The sequence below is a fragment of the Nelumbo lutea genome, chromosome 1, assembly GCF_056320005.1.
Source record: "Nelumbo lutea isolate HS-2025 chromosome 1, American lotus-T2T, whole genome shotgun sequence".
NCBI lineage: Eukaryota > Viridiplantae > Streptophyta > Magnoliopsida > Proteales > Nelumbonaceae > Nelumbo > Nelumbo lutea.
Window position 1 is genome coordinate 204,799,329 of NC_142684.1, and position 15,568 is coordinate 204,814,896.

The window sequence follows — 15,568 nt, forward strand, 5'->3', positions numbered from 1 at the left end:
CCATTTTCTCTCATTTGTTTCAAGGGAAATAGGGGGATGGAATGAGAAAAAAGTGGAATTCGAGATCCCAAAAATGTGCAATCAAGGTCACACCAAAACAGTGTGACTCCGATGGAAAAACTTGAGAAAACTCGAGTTTCTTCATCATCATCCTTTGCCTCACCGTTGCTAGTAATCACCGCCACCACCGTTGTTGGGTTTGCCCTTCTACCTTCTATTGCCACCACCTTCACTTTCTCCTTCCCTTATGGTAACCACCGCCACCACCGCTACTGGTAATCTCCTTTGCCCTTTTACATTCTGTCGCCACCACCATTGAAGATGTTTCTGCCATGGTAGAACCCAGATCAATGCAAAGACAAATCAAAAGTTTTCTACCATCCCATCCCACTCCATATAAAGCCAAATAATGGGAAGTTAAATTTGTATACTTTCCAATCCTATCCCATCCCACCCAAATCTTCCCACAAACTAAACGAGGCCTTATGTGATTTTGGTAAACATGACATGGAGAGATAGAGATAGCACAAGATGGGGTTTGTGTTAAGCAAATACAAACTTTTTTTTTCCTGATTGAAGAGTTAACAATGCTATAGTTCTACTATCAAACTTGAATTTGAATTGGCATGAATCTTTTAGGCTATGTTTGGTTTGAAGGAAAATGCAAAGAAAGGAAGGGACCTTATATACGTTTCCTTGTCTTTCCCTTCCTTTCCCTACATTTTCCTTCAAACCAAGCATTTCCTTTGGGTCCACTTGATTTCGTGGAATAGGTTTTTGGAATCGGAATCAAAATGATCCGTTCTAGTTCCAACTCTTTGTTTGGAAGGAATGGGATTCAATGACCATTCTAAGCTCTCCCTTGCGAATAGGATTCCCATTTCAAAGCCCATCAATAAGTAAAGAACTCATGACAAAAACCCAAACACTAATATTAATAAAATAATAAAACATTATTACAATATAATTAAACTAAGGGTGATCATTCTTGGCTTGGCCCAGAAACCCAATCTTGCTCAACCCACAAATTTTTGGGCCTAGGTTTTTGTGTGCAAGCCTAGCCCGGCTCGAGCTCGTATCAAGCCTGAAAAATTTTGGGCCAGGCTTGGGCCCAACACTTTAAGCCTAGTTTGCAATATAATATATATTATAGCAGTATATTTTATATGTTATAGATATATACATATATTTTATATTATACTAAATGTTTATTATTTTATATAAAATATAAAAATTTAAGTTTTAACATATAAATAAATATTAATTAATTGAGACATGTCAATACGTGTGTAAACACCTGAACCAATTAAAGTATGTAAATTGCCTTCCTAGGCAAGGCCTTTCGTTCTCATTGCCTAAGCAATGTGGGGCTTGAAAAAACACTCAATAGTAGTACTTGTTATTTGGTGTCTTTCAAAGTCTCACATTGTTTAATAATGGGAATGAAGGCATTGCCTTTATCTATAAAATGATAGATAAGCCAAGCCAAACTAACTTTAAGAATTAAATGAGGCCCATGCTTTTTTTTTTTTTATGTGTGTGTACGCCCATAGCTTAGCCAAGCCCACTTTACCTTGGGCTTGTGCCTTTTTTATGTATTATATTTAATTAAATTTTTATTATTGGATTTCATAGGCCCAAAAAGCCTATAAGCCAAGCCCGGGCCCATGTAGGGCCAGGCTTTGCAAACTAGGCCTACGGTGCAGGCCGAGCTCGGGCCTAGGTTAAAGCACTATATAATTAGTGTTAAACCCGACCCAGCTCCACTCATGAAATGACAATAAAACATCAATAATTAAACAATAAAATATTGTGTAAGTGATGTTGTCCACGTTATAAGGTGGACGAACAACAGATAAATTTCATGTTGAAACAGACAAGTTGAGTTGGAATCAATACGAAGGAGTGATATCACATGAGTTGCGCCGGACAAACAGGGCATAATGAAGTGATGTGTACTCGATGACTTGCGACGAAACAATGTCATAAACCCCGAAGGCAGTTCTATAGGGAAAGGCACTCCAAAGCTTAAGTCAATTAAGGCAGTGAGGAGGTCAGTTAGGCCAAGTTGGTCTTAGCTGGTGCTTGAGAGCAAGATAGCAATAGAGCTCTAGAGTGTTTATTTATATCATTTATTTATCAAATTAAATTAATTATTATTTAACTATTTACAATTATTCAACTATATAAAACAAAAATACAATGACAAAAGTCATCTCTCCCTCTTTCACTTTATTGTCTAATAACTGTGATTATTTATTTATTTTATTAAATTAAATATATTATTATCCCTATTTTTTATTTATTTTAAATATATATTTTTTCCAATAAACTGTTAATTAAAAATTTTACCTTTCCCAATTTCCTATATAATAATTTACCTTTGACAAACCACTTACCATCATGTTTTACAGGGCCCCTCCGCTAGTTTACAATAAATTACAAGCAAAATCCATGGTGCATCCACTACACCATGCAATAAGATGCGATGATTAAGCACACATGGTTAAACATCAAGATACACTTAATGAAAAGCGAAGCAATTAAAAGTAAGCAAACTAATATTAGTGATTGCATTTAGTTGAACTCCATATTATGCTTTTTAAATTGGACCATGAAGCCCAATAAAAAGATGGCCATCCAAAAATGCATGCATAATTTATTTTTGTCATAAGCCCGAGGCCAATTTTAATTAGGTTGAGTTAAGCTCTGGCTGATAAACTTGGGTCTCACCTCAAATTAGGACAGACCTAATTAGGGGTGTCAATTTTACTAGATTCGGTCCAATCTGATCCAGTCCAATATGAGTCCATTACAAATGGACCAAGTCCAATCCAATCCAATTAATATTTTGGACAAATTTTGATTGGTCCAATTCAATGTTTGTACTGTCCAATATGTTCAAAATTGTCTTAATTTAGATAGTTCTAATCTAAACTTTGCTCATTGACACCTATATTCTTATTGCCTATCAATTAACCAAATATTTGTTCAATCCAACCCAATAAATACATTGGACCATTAAGTTTAGATGGTCCAACTCAATGTCTTATTGGTCTGTAAATTTTGTCCAATTTGATTTTAGTTTGGTTGGTGTCTAACCCAAAATAGGTCCATTGACACTCGTAGACCCAAGCTCAAATTTTGCACATTTGGGTTTGGGACTGGGTGGGCTTTTACCGTTTCAAATCCATCAATGCACTTGATATGTTCAAACTTCAAATGTATTCGAATTTGGAGATACATGAGATATTTGAAAAGTTTTTTTTTTCTATTTGGAGATTTGCAACAAACAACTCCTAGTTACCATTGTGCTAGGTAAAGAAGCTCAATTTTCTTTTAAATATCGATGATAATTTTTCTTATAAATCTAGGAGCTTCCCCCATATGCCTGAATGGGGTGGGCTTTCCTTAATATTAAACAAGGGCGGGAAAATATTTTTGCCCTGAATCAGGAATGGGGTAGGGTCGAGGTTTACATATAATTCCTTGAACCCGATGATAAACCAGTCAAATATTTATAGATTTAATTTAATGTTAATTTTCTAAAATGCCTTTAAGTTTTCCCCAAATTATTTGAACCGTAAGATCTTGTAATTCCATTTTTGTAATGCCCCAAATTACCAATATTCAATTCTTAAAATACCCACAATTCACATAATCCTACTTACAAAATACAACTAAATTAGATACATTTTAGATGATTGCATTGGAACGGAGAAAATTTGAGGATTCCAACTTCCAGATGGGGAGTGAGTGACATGCCCTGAACCATCCCTACCAACGGGGGACACGATAGGGGAGCCCCACCCTGAACCTGCTTCGTTGCCATTCATACTTTTAATTTAGGGCCCATTTGGCAAGTCTTTTTTAAAAGATCTTCTTGTAGCTCTGATAGTCAATAGACGCATTGAGCTTTTAACATAAGATCTAGGCAGCTCGAAGACTGTTTGGCAAGTGCAAATATTCATTAATCTGTTGGAAGATACTATCAGCCCAAAGACCGTTTGGTAACTGTAGGTTATTGCACATTACTGATATGGGCTACTTGTGCATATTTGACACCTGACCCATCATGATTGGGTCATAGTGGCCCAAGACCATGGTGGACATGGGTCTTGTGGGACCCATCTACAATAACAATGTGTGGGGCTCATATATATTGTGTACTCTCTTGTACGACTTTAGCATTGGTGGGGTCCTCATGTCCTTAATGTGGGGTCCACAAACCATTTATGGGGCCCACTTCGATTAATTTAGCTGGTCTATCTAACAATATAATAGTTAACCCATCATGGTTGGGTCAAAGGGCAGTGGATTGGGGTATTATGGGTCCCAATTACCTTGAATTGATTTGGGTATATGTGTGGGCCCCACATAATACTTAGTATTATCTTGCATTGATTATAAACACCATATATTGCTTTAGCATTAGTGGGGTCCTCATGTCCTTAATGTGGGGTTCACAAACCATTTGTGGGGCCCAAAAAATCAAATTTAATTTTAACTGGGGTCCTCATGTCTTTAATGTGAGTCTACACACCATTTGTGGGGTCCACTCAAATTTAATTTTAATTGGTTCAGCTAAATATGTATAGCAAACATAAACATGTTAATAAGAGTTTGCTAAGGGTGTTCTTATAATTCATTTCCATACTAACAAAACGATAATTAATAGCATCAAGAAAATGATGAAACACATCACTCCACAACAGCATGCACATACTCTAAGAGCAACAACATGCTTCTTCTTATAGTTTGTATTGTCATGACCATTGTTGTGTTGTTCAATGATCTGCACTTGAGGTTCGTTCGGTGTATAATTATCTGCCCGCATGAAGTCATATTCATGCGGCTGAAATATAATAACAACAAAAACCAATTACACATTACTCATTTTTCATATTAAGTAGTATGACTCACAAATAATGATTTATTGGTTTCATACCTCACCACTGGGGCACTTACAAAACCATATTCCATAAATTGTTTTTTTTGTTTTTGCCATGAATAACCTCATACGTCCTTGTTCGCATACACACATTGGTTCCTTATGAATAGTGGCCATAACTACCATTCAACAAGTACAATTAACTCATAACATCTGAACATTAGGAAATGCAAACAACTAATAACCAACAGTACACATATAAGTTCAAATTATAACAAACAATGTGAAATATACATATAACAAGTACAATTAACTCATAACATCTAAACATTAGGAAATGCAAACAACTAATAACCAACAGTACACATATATGTTCAAACTATAACAAACAGTGTGAAATACACATACAAGTCCAAAGTAAAAATAAACAGTCTAAGTATCAAATCACAACCCACACAAGCTAAGTAGATTGTCTCCTATGTCTTGGTCAATTACGATTAACACGTAAATTGTAGTGATCAGCCATCTTGAACATAATTTCATTTCCAACTTGTTCCATCCGTCTAGTGGTTTATGACCCAATGTCAATAGGAGTGTGTGCTACAATATGAAACATCCCTCACTCTCCTTCAATGGTAACATCCTCTTATAGGAACCCATTCCGATATATATCCTCTATTTGTGACATTCAGATGAAATTGTGTAGCAAATAACAAGCAAACACAATCATAATTTGCTTGTAAAGTGGGTAGGGAGGCATCAACTACAAAATTGGGAAACGTGCCTTCAGAACTCCAAAACACCACTATATGACATTCCTAAGTGAATAATGCATATAATTAAAGTACTCTTCACCATTACCTTGACGACCACTTCTCCCTTGAAAGTCTCTCAGATGGTATCTCTCAGATTAGTATGGAGATAAAAATCTCGGCATATTTGTGTTACCCAAATCAACAACATAATACTTTCCTATACAAAAAATGCAACTAAATTTATCAGTGTATCGATGACTTTCATACAATCATATAATTATTTATGGTTGTTTTGCTGACCTTTTGGTGGTAGAGGAAACATGTTATCTAGGTTTTGGATTGTTTCAAAAAATACCATTGAATCGTGAGCAACACCCTCGCATCTTGCTACAAAAGTGAATAGTATGTCAAATGAACATGCACACATCACATTCTGGATGGTGATTGACTTGAGTCCCCTAAATGGCACATGTTCATTAGCGAGAACACATGCATGGACACGTATACCATTTATAGCACCAACACAGTTTTGCAAAAAAAAGAGGGAGAAATGCACCAATTTTGTATGTAATGGTTCAAAGAGAAATAAAACATCTAACAAATATAATAATTTACCTCAAACCATGGAAAATACGTTCAATTATTTTGAATATGGGGTGGCACAACTGTCATATCACCAGGTCGCACAATTTCTTTCCCAAACTCACAGATGGCCTTCAAAGCTGTGTTAAAGTGTTGTGAAACTGTTTCACTAGAATGCTAAAAATGGTATGTAGTATATTGGTTTGATTTGTTGTGTCCTATCACTTGCAATAGAATCCAAATTTGCTCATCAGCTGATACATACCGACTGTCTTTCACTAACCCTCTTTGTCTCATCGATGTTACTAATCTAAGAAACACTATTGGTGTGAGTCTGAACATATATAGGCATCTAATGCCACCACTATAGATGACATTCTTTAAATATTCTGACCCGGTCAGTATGTCATCATGGTATAGTGTCATAGAGATTGGCATCCATTTTTTCTCCATTTCTCACACAATGATGATATTTGTCAACATCCGTTGCTCTTCGTTCTCAACTGCAGCAAGTGCAACTGTTGAAAACACTACAATCCTAGTAGGGTTGTCAACAATTTTGATCTGGCATATGAATAATGAACGAGTATAAGATGCATATCAAAATTGGATCACGATGTCAGATGACAAATACTTATGGTGGTGACCCATAAGCATACATTGACACTTACACTATGACAATCATCCACCTACTATTCATTAATCACCCACCTGCCTCAAACCCAACTCATACATACATCATACAAATAATAGCAGATAAATTTGCATTCATCATACGTATATCCCCAAATCCATCAATTCACCATGTACCTATATACCATTAACAGCAAATGGAAGTAACTAAAACCTGTATTCACTAGCATCTACATCCATCCAACATGTAATTATAACCATAAAATGTAGCAAGAATATATAAACTTGTCCTCACAAATCACAATAAGTATCTATCAAACCATTCACTCACCATTAAAAAAATAAAAAAGCAATCCATCAAGTCATATGTGTTTCAAGGTTAATCATCTCACAAAGAAAAAAAAGCCCAAAAAGGCAAAATACTAGACAACTTTTTAATCAAAGTTAGACAACCACCATGTTCAGCGACCTATGCGACCCATCAGCCAATTCTTCCTAATAGTTGGGGGTAGGTTCAAATAAAACTCTCTTGCTATTGGGTCATGGAAAACGCCGTATATCCTATCATAGTCAGAAAGGTAAAGTCTTTCAATGGTGTTCACCTATTCCAGCACAGAAGACATGGATGCTGGACTATTTGTCCTTGTTTGCAACCCATCTATTGCCTCAACCAGCCTATTAAACATCTTTTCAGTTAATGTAGATTGATCAACCATTGCATCACAAAATTCGGTTGGTCTCTTCCTATGTGGAGTTTTGGTGCTTGTAGTTGAGACCTTGTCAGTATCACTATTCATTGGTTCATCAACTCCTACTGATGGATGTTGGGTCTCATCAACAGGTGGGCTAGTTGAGATGTTTCCTTCATCTAAGGGTGGGGACTCTATGCCTTATACCAATGATGCTGAAAACCTTATAGTGGGTATTGTTCCCCAAAATCTGACCTCTAGGTTGTTATATTCTGGGCAACCCACTGTACGAAACTTTTTATCTTTGGGATTAGCCTATAAAAAAAAGACATTGGGACACCAATCAATTTGTATGTAATGTATTGAATTCAAATAAACAATCATATATATTATAGCAAATACCGTCAAATAGTTGTCCCATGTCTGTTGTGAGGCTACAACCATTTTCTTCTCTTTACCCCAACCAAATCCGGTTTGCCCATATCTCAGCTTTGTAAACTCCTTATATCTACTCTTTAAGTCTTGTATTTTGTTACTAAATGATTTCGTATTGAACTTCAGGGCAAATTTTACGAAAAAAACTTTGTCTCACCTCTTTCCAAATTCCCCCACTCTAGACTTATTGTACAAGTAAATCTATGAAAAAAGTTTATTGTGTACGTGTCTAGTTTGCATTTGTGATGGGGTATTCTCAAAAGATGTGTTAGATACACTAGTCACCATCTAATCATCATGAAACTTTAATTTACTGACACAATATTGTCGAAATTTTATAGAATAATCATATTTTTTCTAATCAATTAAAAAAATAGAAAAAGGTTTGATGGTTGTATGAATCACCTGAAGTAGCTATTCCCTTTGAATGTTCGTAAGTGAACAGAATCCTGCAATCAATAACAAGGGTATGATAGCTTCAACAAATTGCCGGTACAACCTACATCATACAATATGTACAACCAATGCACTGAATAACAAAACAAAGAAACTTGTGTGAATGCTCACTTCCAAGTAATAACAAAGCAGTAAACTTTGTACCATCTTAAGAGCAGCTTTGGTTCGTTTGATATGCCTCAAGTGGATTCCACTCATTTGTGCTTTCTTAAAAGCTATTTGTTTATACAACCATAGTGTACCAAAAATCCATTTTGTTAAATGTAAAGCATCTAAAAACACAAACAATATCATATTCAAATATAAGTTTTTCTTTTCTAAATTTAATGATGAAAAGTTCATAAACAAAACCTATGACACCAACAATCAAAAGGAATGAAAAACAACCATTGATGATCCAGGTTAGCATAAAATGGGGTAACCCAAATTGAACCTGTCATAATTAATCTCCTTTGTTCTTATAAAGGTTTGAAATGCTATTGATCTTGAAGGTCCAGCATTACCAAGAGAAAGTTCCCTCATATCATGAAACTTGTCAAAGTATGAATTTTCCATGCTACCATCTAGCATTAACAATAATTTCTAGAAAGTTGTAACAAAAGGGTTGGATGTGGGTGGAATGTCAATGAAAGAATCAAAGATATCATTGAACTCTGTTGTGCTATCAATATCAACCATATTAGCTAAACCATAAGGGTAGTTTAAGAAACTTACCTTTTTTTCTATTTTACATACGTTCTTCAACTCATCCAATTTATTTTCATTATGTTTTCCTCCTCCCCAAAGAAGTTTCCTCTAAATTCTAACCAATTGATCTCAAAGCCATTTAAGAAATAAAAAGCATGACATTGCATATGTGGAAATGGCAGTGAACACTGCCTTAATCATAACTTCCTTTCTTATAGTAAACAAAATAGCCTCCTTCCAACCTATTTCAATTCACTCATATAGACTTTTATTTTTTTTAAGGAACTCTCATAGACGTATTTTCTTGGCCCTTAGATCATATGAACAATACACCCACATACCCAAATAGCCTCGATCTTCCTAGCCACGAATGCTCTAGTTACATAGTAGTTAGATGAATAGACAATTCCTATGTAATTGTTTTATTGTTGGACTATGAGCTAGATTAATGATTTTTGCTCATATTTATGGCTTTGATGATTATCTAAATCTTCCAATTAAGGGTGATTTCTTTTAATTGCCTTGTATGTTGAATTATATGTATATTGTAGAAAAACAAAAGTGATGAATGAAAAGATGAGAGATCTATCATATGGATGGCCGAACCCTGTAGGAAGGTAGGATGAATTTTCAAAAAATTCTCTCTCTCTCTCCCATCTGGGAATCACATTCCCTATTTTAGAAAATCTGCATTTTCAATGATCAATCTTGAACCCTAAACCGAACCATATCTGAAACCAAGAGTAGGTGAGGGATATACTTGATACGAATAAATAGTATATCCCAATGAAGGTGTTCACGCCCAAAGAAAATCTCAAAAGACTGTTCTCACTAAAGATGACACAGTGTAGGGTGGAGCAGAATCAACAATGTTATTCAAAAAAACCAAATCGTTCACCAAGAATTCACTGGAGGGTAGGTGAGCACGACTCCCAATCAGTTTTTTCACCAAAAAAGGATATCAAGAACGCTTCTTGATCACTCCTACAACAGTGGAGATCAAATTGGCAATGGATGGAAACTGGAGGAGAACGCAAGGAGAAAATGGCACAATCACACTGTTGTTGTCTTCTCTCTGTATGATCTGAGATCTGATCTCTGGATTTGGTTCGCCTCCATCCCCCTTTTATAGCTTTAAAGAGAGCTCATAATCTCATTAGGAGTTTCCTAACCCAAATCTGTATTTGGATAAGGAGTTATCTTTAAGAGATAAGGATAAACCCTTATCTTATCTGCGGATTAGATCAGCTCTCTCCTGATCACATTAAGAGGTTTCCATATCCAAATTCAGATCTGAACTCTCTGAGTGGACCTATATGCTGATCCAATCCTAGATCTGCCCCTCTCTTTAATTAGTCTAACTAAACCAGTTCGAAAATGGGCTTTAGGCCCAATAAGTCTAACTGTTCACTAACTTTCCAAACTACTGCCTAGTTGGGCTTCTTTGTATACCGTGGGACCCAAACATTGATGTACACATCAGCCACATAGGTTTAGCCCAGCCTCTGTTACAAAGCCTCACCGAATTCATTGAAAAGACAGTAAAACCCCTGAAGCCAATCACATGGGCTTCTAATGGGCCCAATACTTACACTGAGTGGTCCCTGGGCCAAGCCACTTTATAAAAACTCAAGGACTATGGGCAGATGCAAGATTAGCCGATCATGCATTACCCTCAATGGTCTTACACTTAACCTCTCAGCCCATAATTATCAAACACTACCCGACAATAGAGGACCTCTCCCTCGGCTGCAATGAACAGTGTTGCACTCTCTACTCACATTGATCCCGAAAATTAAAACCTTTTGCAAACATTTTGAAACCATAATATGTATATGTATATGTATATCCGTATATAAATATATTATGCTAAAATAATTTTCAATGATTGAAATTGGTTGCCGGCATACTTGGTTTTCATTAGAGAGAGTGCATCCCCGATCATTACATTTGTCCGACAAAGGACCTGATCCTGTCACTATGATCACCCACTCATATGAATTCTCGGACTCTCCCAACATACCTAGGTTTTGACCCCCACTAAGGATCTCACTGATTGGCATTATCAATGACAAAACAATCAAACACCTAGTGCAGTATCATAATCGAGTCTAGGGGTCAGGTGTAATTTTTCAGTTTTGCCCACTAATCACCAAGGTCCAGGGCAATACTAGAAATCTGGTCCGGTTCGAGGTTTCAAGTAAACCTACACTGCATGTACCTTGGGTCTCACATTGGCAATTGATATGGGCCACCCCAACACTTGGTGACACATAAGTGTCAGCCTAAGCAGGATAAATCTCCCCAGACTTATCCAACGACTATGAACATTCTAAACTAACACGAGTCTTATAAGTGTCCAGTTGAAGGGTATTACATAGAAATACACTACTATAACATGAATCAAATATGTATTTTATTTATTTACAATAAATGTCATAAGTTACATCATTCTAATTGGAGCTAAGGGCATACATTGTCTAACAATGAGGGTGGATTTGGCCCTCCAATGATATTGTGACACATGGCACCTCGGAACAACTAAGTGACACCTGGAACCACTAAAGCAACAACTTGCCTTAGCCAAGTTGATGGTGTCCCACTTGGCGGCTTGACCCAGGCGTGACCTGGCGGCCTGGCACGGGCGCCGACCTGGTGGCCTACGAGACATGCTCGCCAACGAATTTGGCATGCATATCTTGACACTCCCACGATCCTTGGAATTTGGCCCATGTGTCGAACGATCCGGAGGGTGGTCAACATGAATGGCGGTTACCTCCAGGAATCTCGGACCACTTAGATGACATCGCGGAAATCTCAAGTGCGATGCGTGAAGCCCACGCCAAACAATTCCTATATAAAGGCACCAATCCCAATGGCATGGGGGGGGGGCAAGTAAACATATTCTAGCTCTCATACTTTGTGATTTTTACCTCGCAGTCTACTATGAGAGTACTGACTTAAGCATCGGAGCGACCTCGCTGGGTTAGCCACCCTATGTCCTTTGACATGGATTCCTTGCAGGTCTCTAAAGAACTACGAAGCTCAACAATCAATCCAGCTCGCCACCAGGCTGCTCGGCCCTCTGGTCAACTCAAAGACTATGCAGGAAGTTGATGGCCAACAGAATAATCGGCTCTACCAACTTTATTTCAACTCGGATAAAGCCTCATCTGTCCTCTTCGCGAGGTACCCTCTACAAAGATGAGCTCTTCATGGCTTCTAGGGGAGTAGGCGGCCAACAGGTTGCATAGACGCCCTTACCAGTCAAGCCTTCCAAGGCTCCCGTGCGAGCTGGTGACCTAAAGTCAGTAGTGTTGCCTCCGTAGGTCGAGCTCCTAGTAGCTTCTTGTAGGAGTGGGTAACCGATGTCATTAACGAGGCTGATGCAAACGCAGCCTTAGCTCTAAGGTGCTGAGCTGATAAAAGACCTCGGCACCAGATAAGATCCAATCGCCTCTTCGGCCTGGGCAAAATCAAAGATCAATGAGAGTGGACTACGAGTCGCTCCCAGAGCCTAAGGGCTAAAGTGCCGAACTGGCAAAGACTTCGACACCACATAAGACCCAGTTGCATATTCAGCATGGGCAAAATCAAGGGTAAGGAGAGTGGACTGCGAGTCGCTCCCAGAGCCTAAGGAATTGAATCGATGCTTATGAGCTCATCGAATTAGTCATTTCAGGCCAAAAGGAGCAATCTACTCCCTTCGCCGAGTTACTTTCAGCTCGGGAGTGGGGGCAAATGATGAGGGCGGATTCGGCCCTCCAATGATATTGTGGCACATGGCACCTCATAATTAATAGGTGACACCTAGAACCACTTAGGCAACAACTTACCTTAGCCAAGTTGATGGTGTCCCACCTGGCGGCCTGGCCTAAGCACAAGCTGGCGGCCTGACGGCCTGCGAGACATGCTCGCCAACGAATTTGGCATGCATATCTTGACACTCCCACGATCCTTGGAAGTTGGCCCATGTGTCGAACGATCCGGAGGGCGATCAACATGAATGACGGTTACCTCCAGGAATCTCGGACCACTTAGACGACCTCGCGGAAATCTCAGGTGCAATGCGTGAAGCCCAAGCCAAACAATTCCTATATAAAGGCACCAATCCCAATGGCATGGGGGGGCAAGTAAGCATATTCTAGCTCTCATACTTTGTGATTTTTAGCTCGCAGTCTACTATGAGAGTACTGACTTAAGCATCAGAGCGACTTTGCCGGGTTAGCCACCCCGGGACCTTTGACATGGATTCCTTGCAGGTCTCTAAAGAACTATGAAGCTCAACAATCAATCCAGCTCGGCCCTTTGGTCAACTCGACAACTAATAGGCAGCTCGACACTCTGGTCAGCTTGTCACCTAACTTGCCTAGCTCGGCCCAGTCAGTTCGACACCTAACATGCCCGGCTCATCCCAATTAACTCAGCACCTAATCTGCCCCCAGCTCGGCCTGGTCAGCTCGACATCCAGGTCCTCATCCAGCGAAAGTTCACTTCGACCTCTGAGTCATCGTTCACTTGGAAGCAAACCAAATGACGAGGTACTTAACACAAAAAATTGATTCATCATCTGTACTGGGGCAACATGACTTCTGGTACTGAAGTATACTGTAAACTATACATACCTAATTGCATAATATGAAATTATGTGTGGATCAGATTTTTCTATAGTTATAAGGAAAGCTTCTATAGTTCTATTAGCTACCTGCTACTACCCCACATTATTAATTATTTGTTGTGCCTTGTCATCAGAAATTTGATAAACGCAAGGTGAGCACAACCAATTGATCTGAAATTTTGGTAAATAGAAAAGAGCTCCATGTTTCATCAATTCAAACAATTGGGATACCAATTGCAGCCTTAAAGAAATACTGTTGTTATCCCATCTAACCCATGTACACAAAATTGCATTCATACAGATTATGGGATCAAATCACCAATGTAAATATTTTAATTGAATTAGGTTGTTAATTGTATTCATGACTAAAGAAAATTATTTACATCTCTCTTGATAAAAATAAAAGATTATTTATAGGCCTTTACACCCATAACTTGGGATTTTCACCACTTTTTTTTTGAAAAGTTTCTTTTGATTAAATTTGTTCCAAGCCTATCTTCAATCATCAATTATATAAGCTTGTTTGACACTCAACTTCAAGCTCCCTTTTGTTGCAGTACAATGAATAATTGCCTTGTTCTTTTTACACCAATAATATACAATTATTGAAAATTAAATGGATTTTTGAAATCTTACTTGGATTTCTCCCTACATAGTGATTGTACTCCCTACATAGTGATTGTACTAAGCTTATCTCCAAACTACAATAGTACAAGTTATTTGACATTCAATTTCAATTTTCAACCTCCACCTTATTATAGTGGCATAAATATTTGTTATATAGCAAACGTAATATAATGGATAATTTTCAATATAAATTTAAAGCTTAACTAACTAAAATTATCACCCCATAAGTAGCAAACAAAAACAATAACCTGTTTTGAGACAATTTGTGTTGTTAGATATATGTGTATTGGGTCTTGTTTACTATATACTTAAACTCTACGGATCATCATGTATCTAGCTTTTAGTTTGAGGACATATTTTGTCTCTTTTTTTTCTTTCTTTTTTCTTTTTTCTATTGGTGAGCACTTTTCCTTATATTTTAACTAGAAAGAGAATTCTAAAACAAAATCATCCATACAACCTCATAGTGGTCTTCTTACAATTAGCATTATTATTGTATAATAGACTTTATCTAGGTGGGACACTGCCAATCGTAGAGGTCTTTTAGAGGGAAACAATAGAAAGACAGGTAAGGGAAAAAATAGTGGAAATCAGGTCTGCCCATAATTCTTATTACATGGGTATCTATAGCATTACAAGAGAATCTTATGTTCTTAAACCTAACAATAATCGATGTTTCAAAACAAAAAAAACCTAATATGACATGCGCAAACCTAATGATGAGGGTGGATTTGGCTCTCCAATGATATTGTGACACATGGCACCTCAAAACAAATAGGTGATACCCAGAACCACTTAGGCAACAACTTGCCTTAGCCAAGTTGATGGTGTCCCACTTGGCGGCTTGGCACAGGTGCCGACTTGGTGACTTGTGAGACATGCTTGCCGATAAATTTGGCATGCATATCCTAACACTCCCACGATCATTGGAAGTTGGCCCATATGCCGAACGATTTGGAGAGTGGTCAATGTGCATGGCGGTTACCTTAGGGAATCTTGGACAACTTAGACGACCTCGCGGAAATCTTGGATGCGGTGCGTGAAGCCCATGCCAAACAATGCCTATATAAAGGCACCAACCCCAATGGCATGGGGGGGCAAGTAGGCATATTCTAGCTCTCATACTTTGTGATTTTTAGCTCGCTGTCTACTATGAGAGTACTTACTTAAGCATCGAAGCGACCTCGCCGAGTTA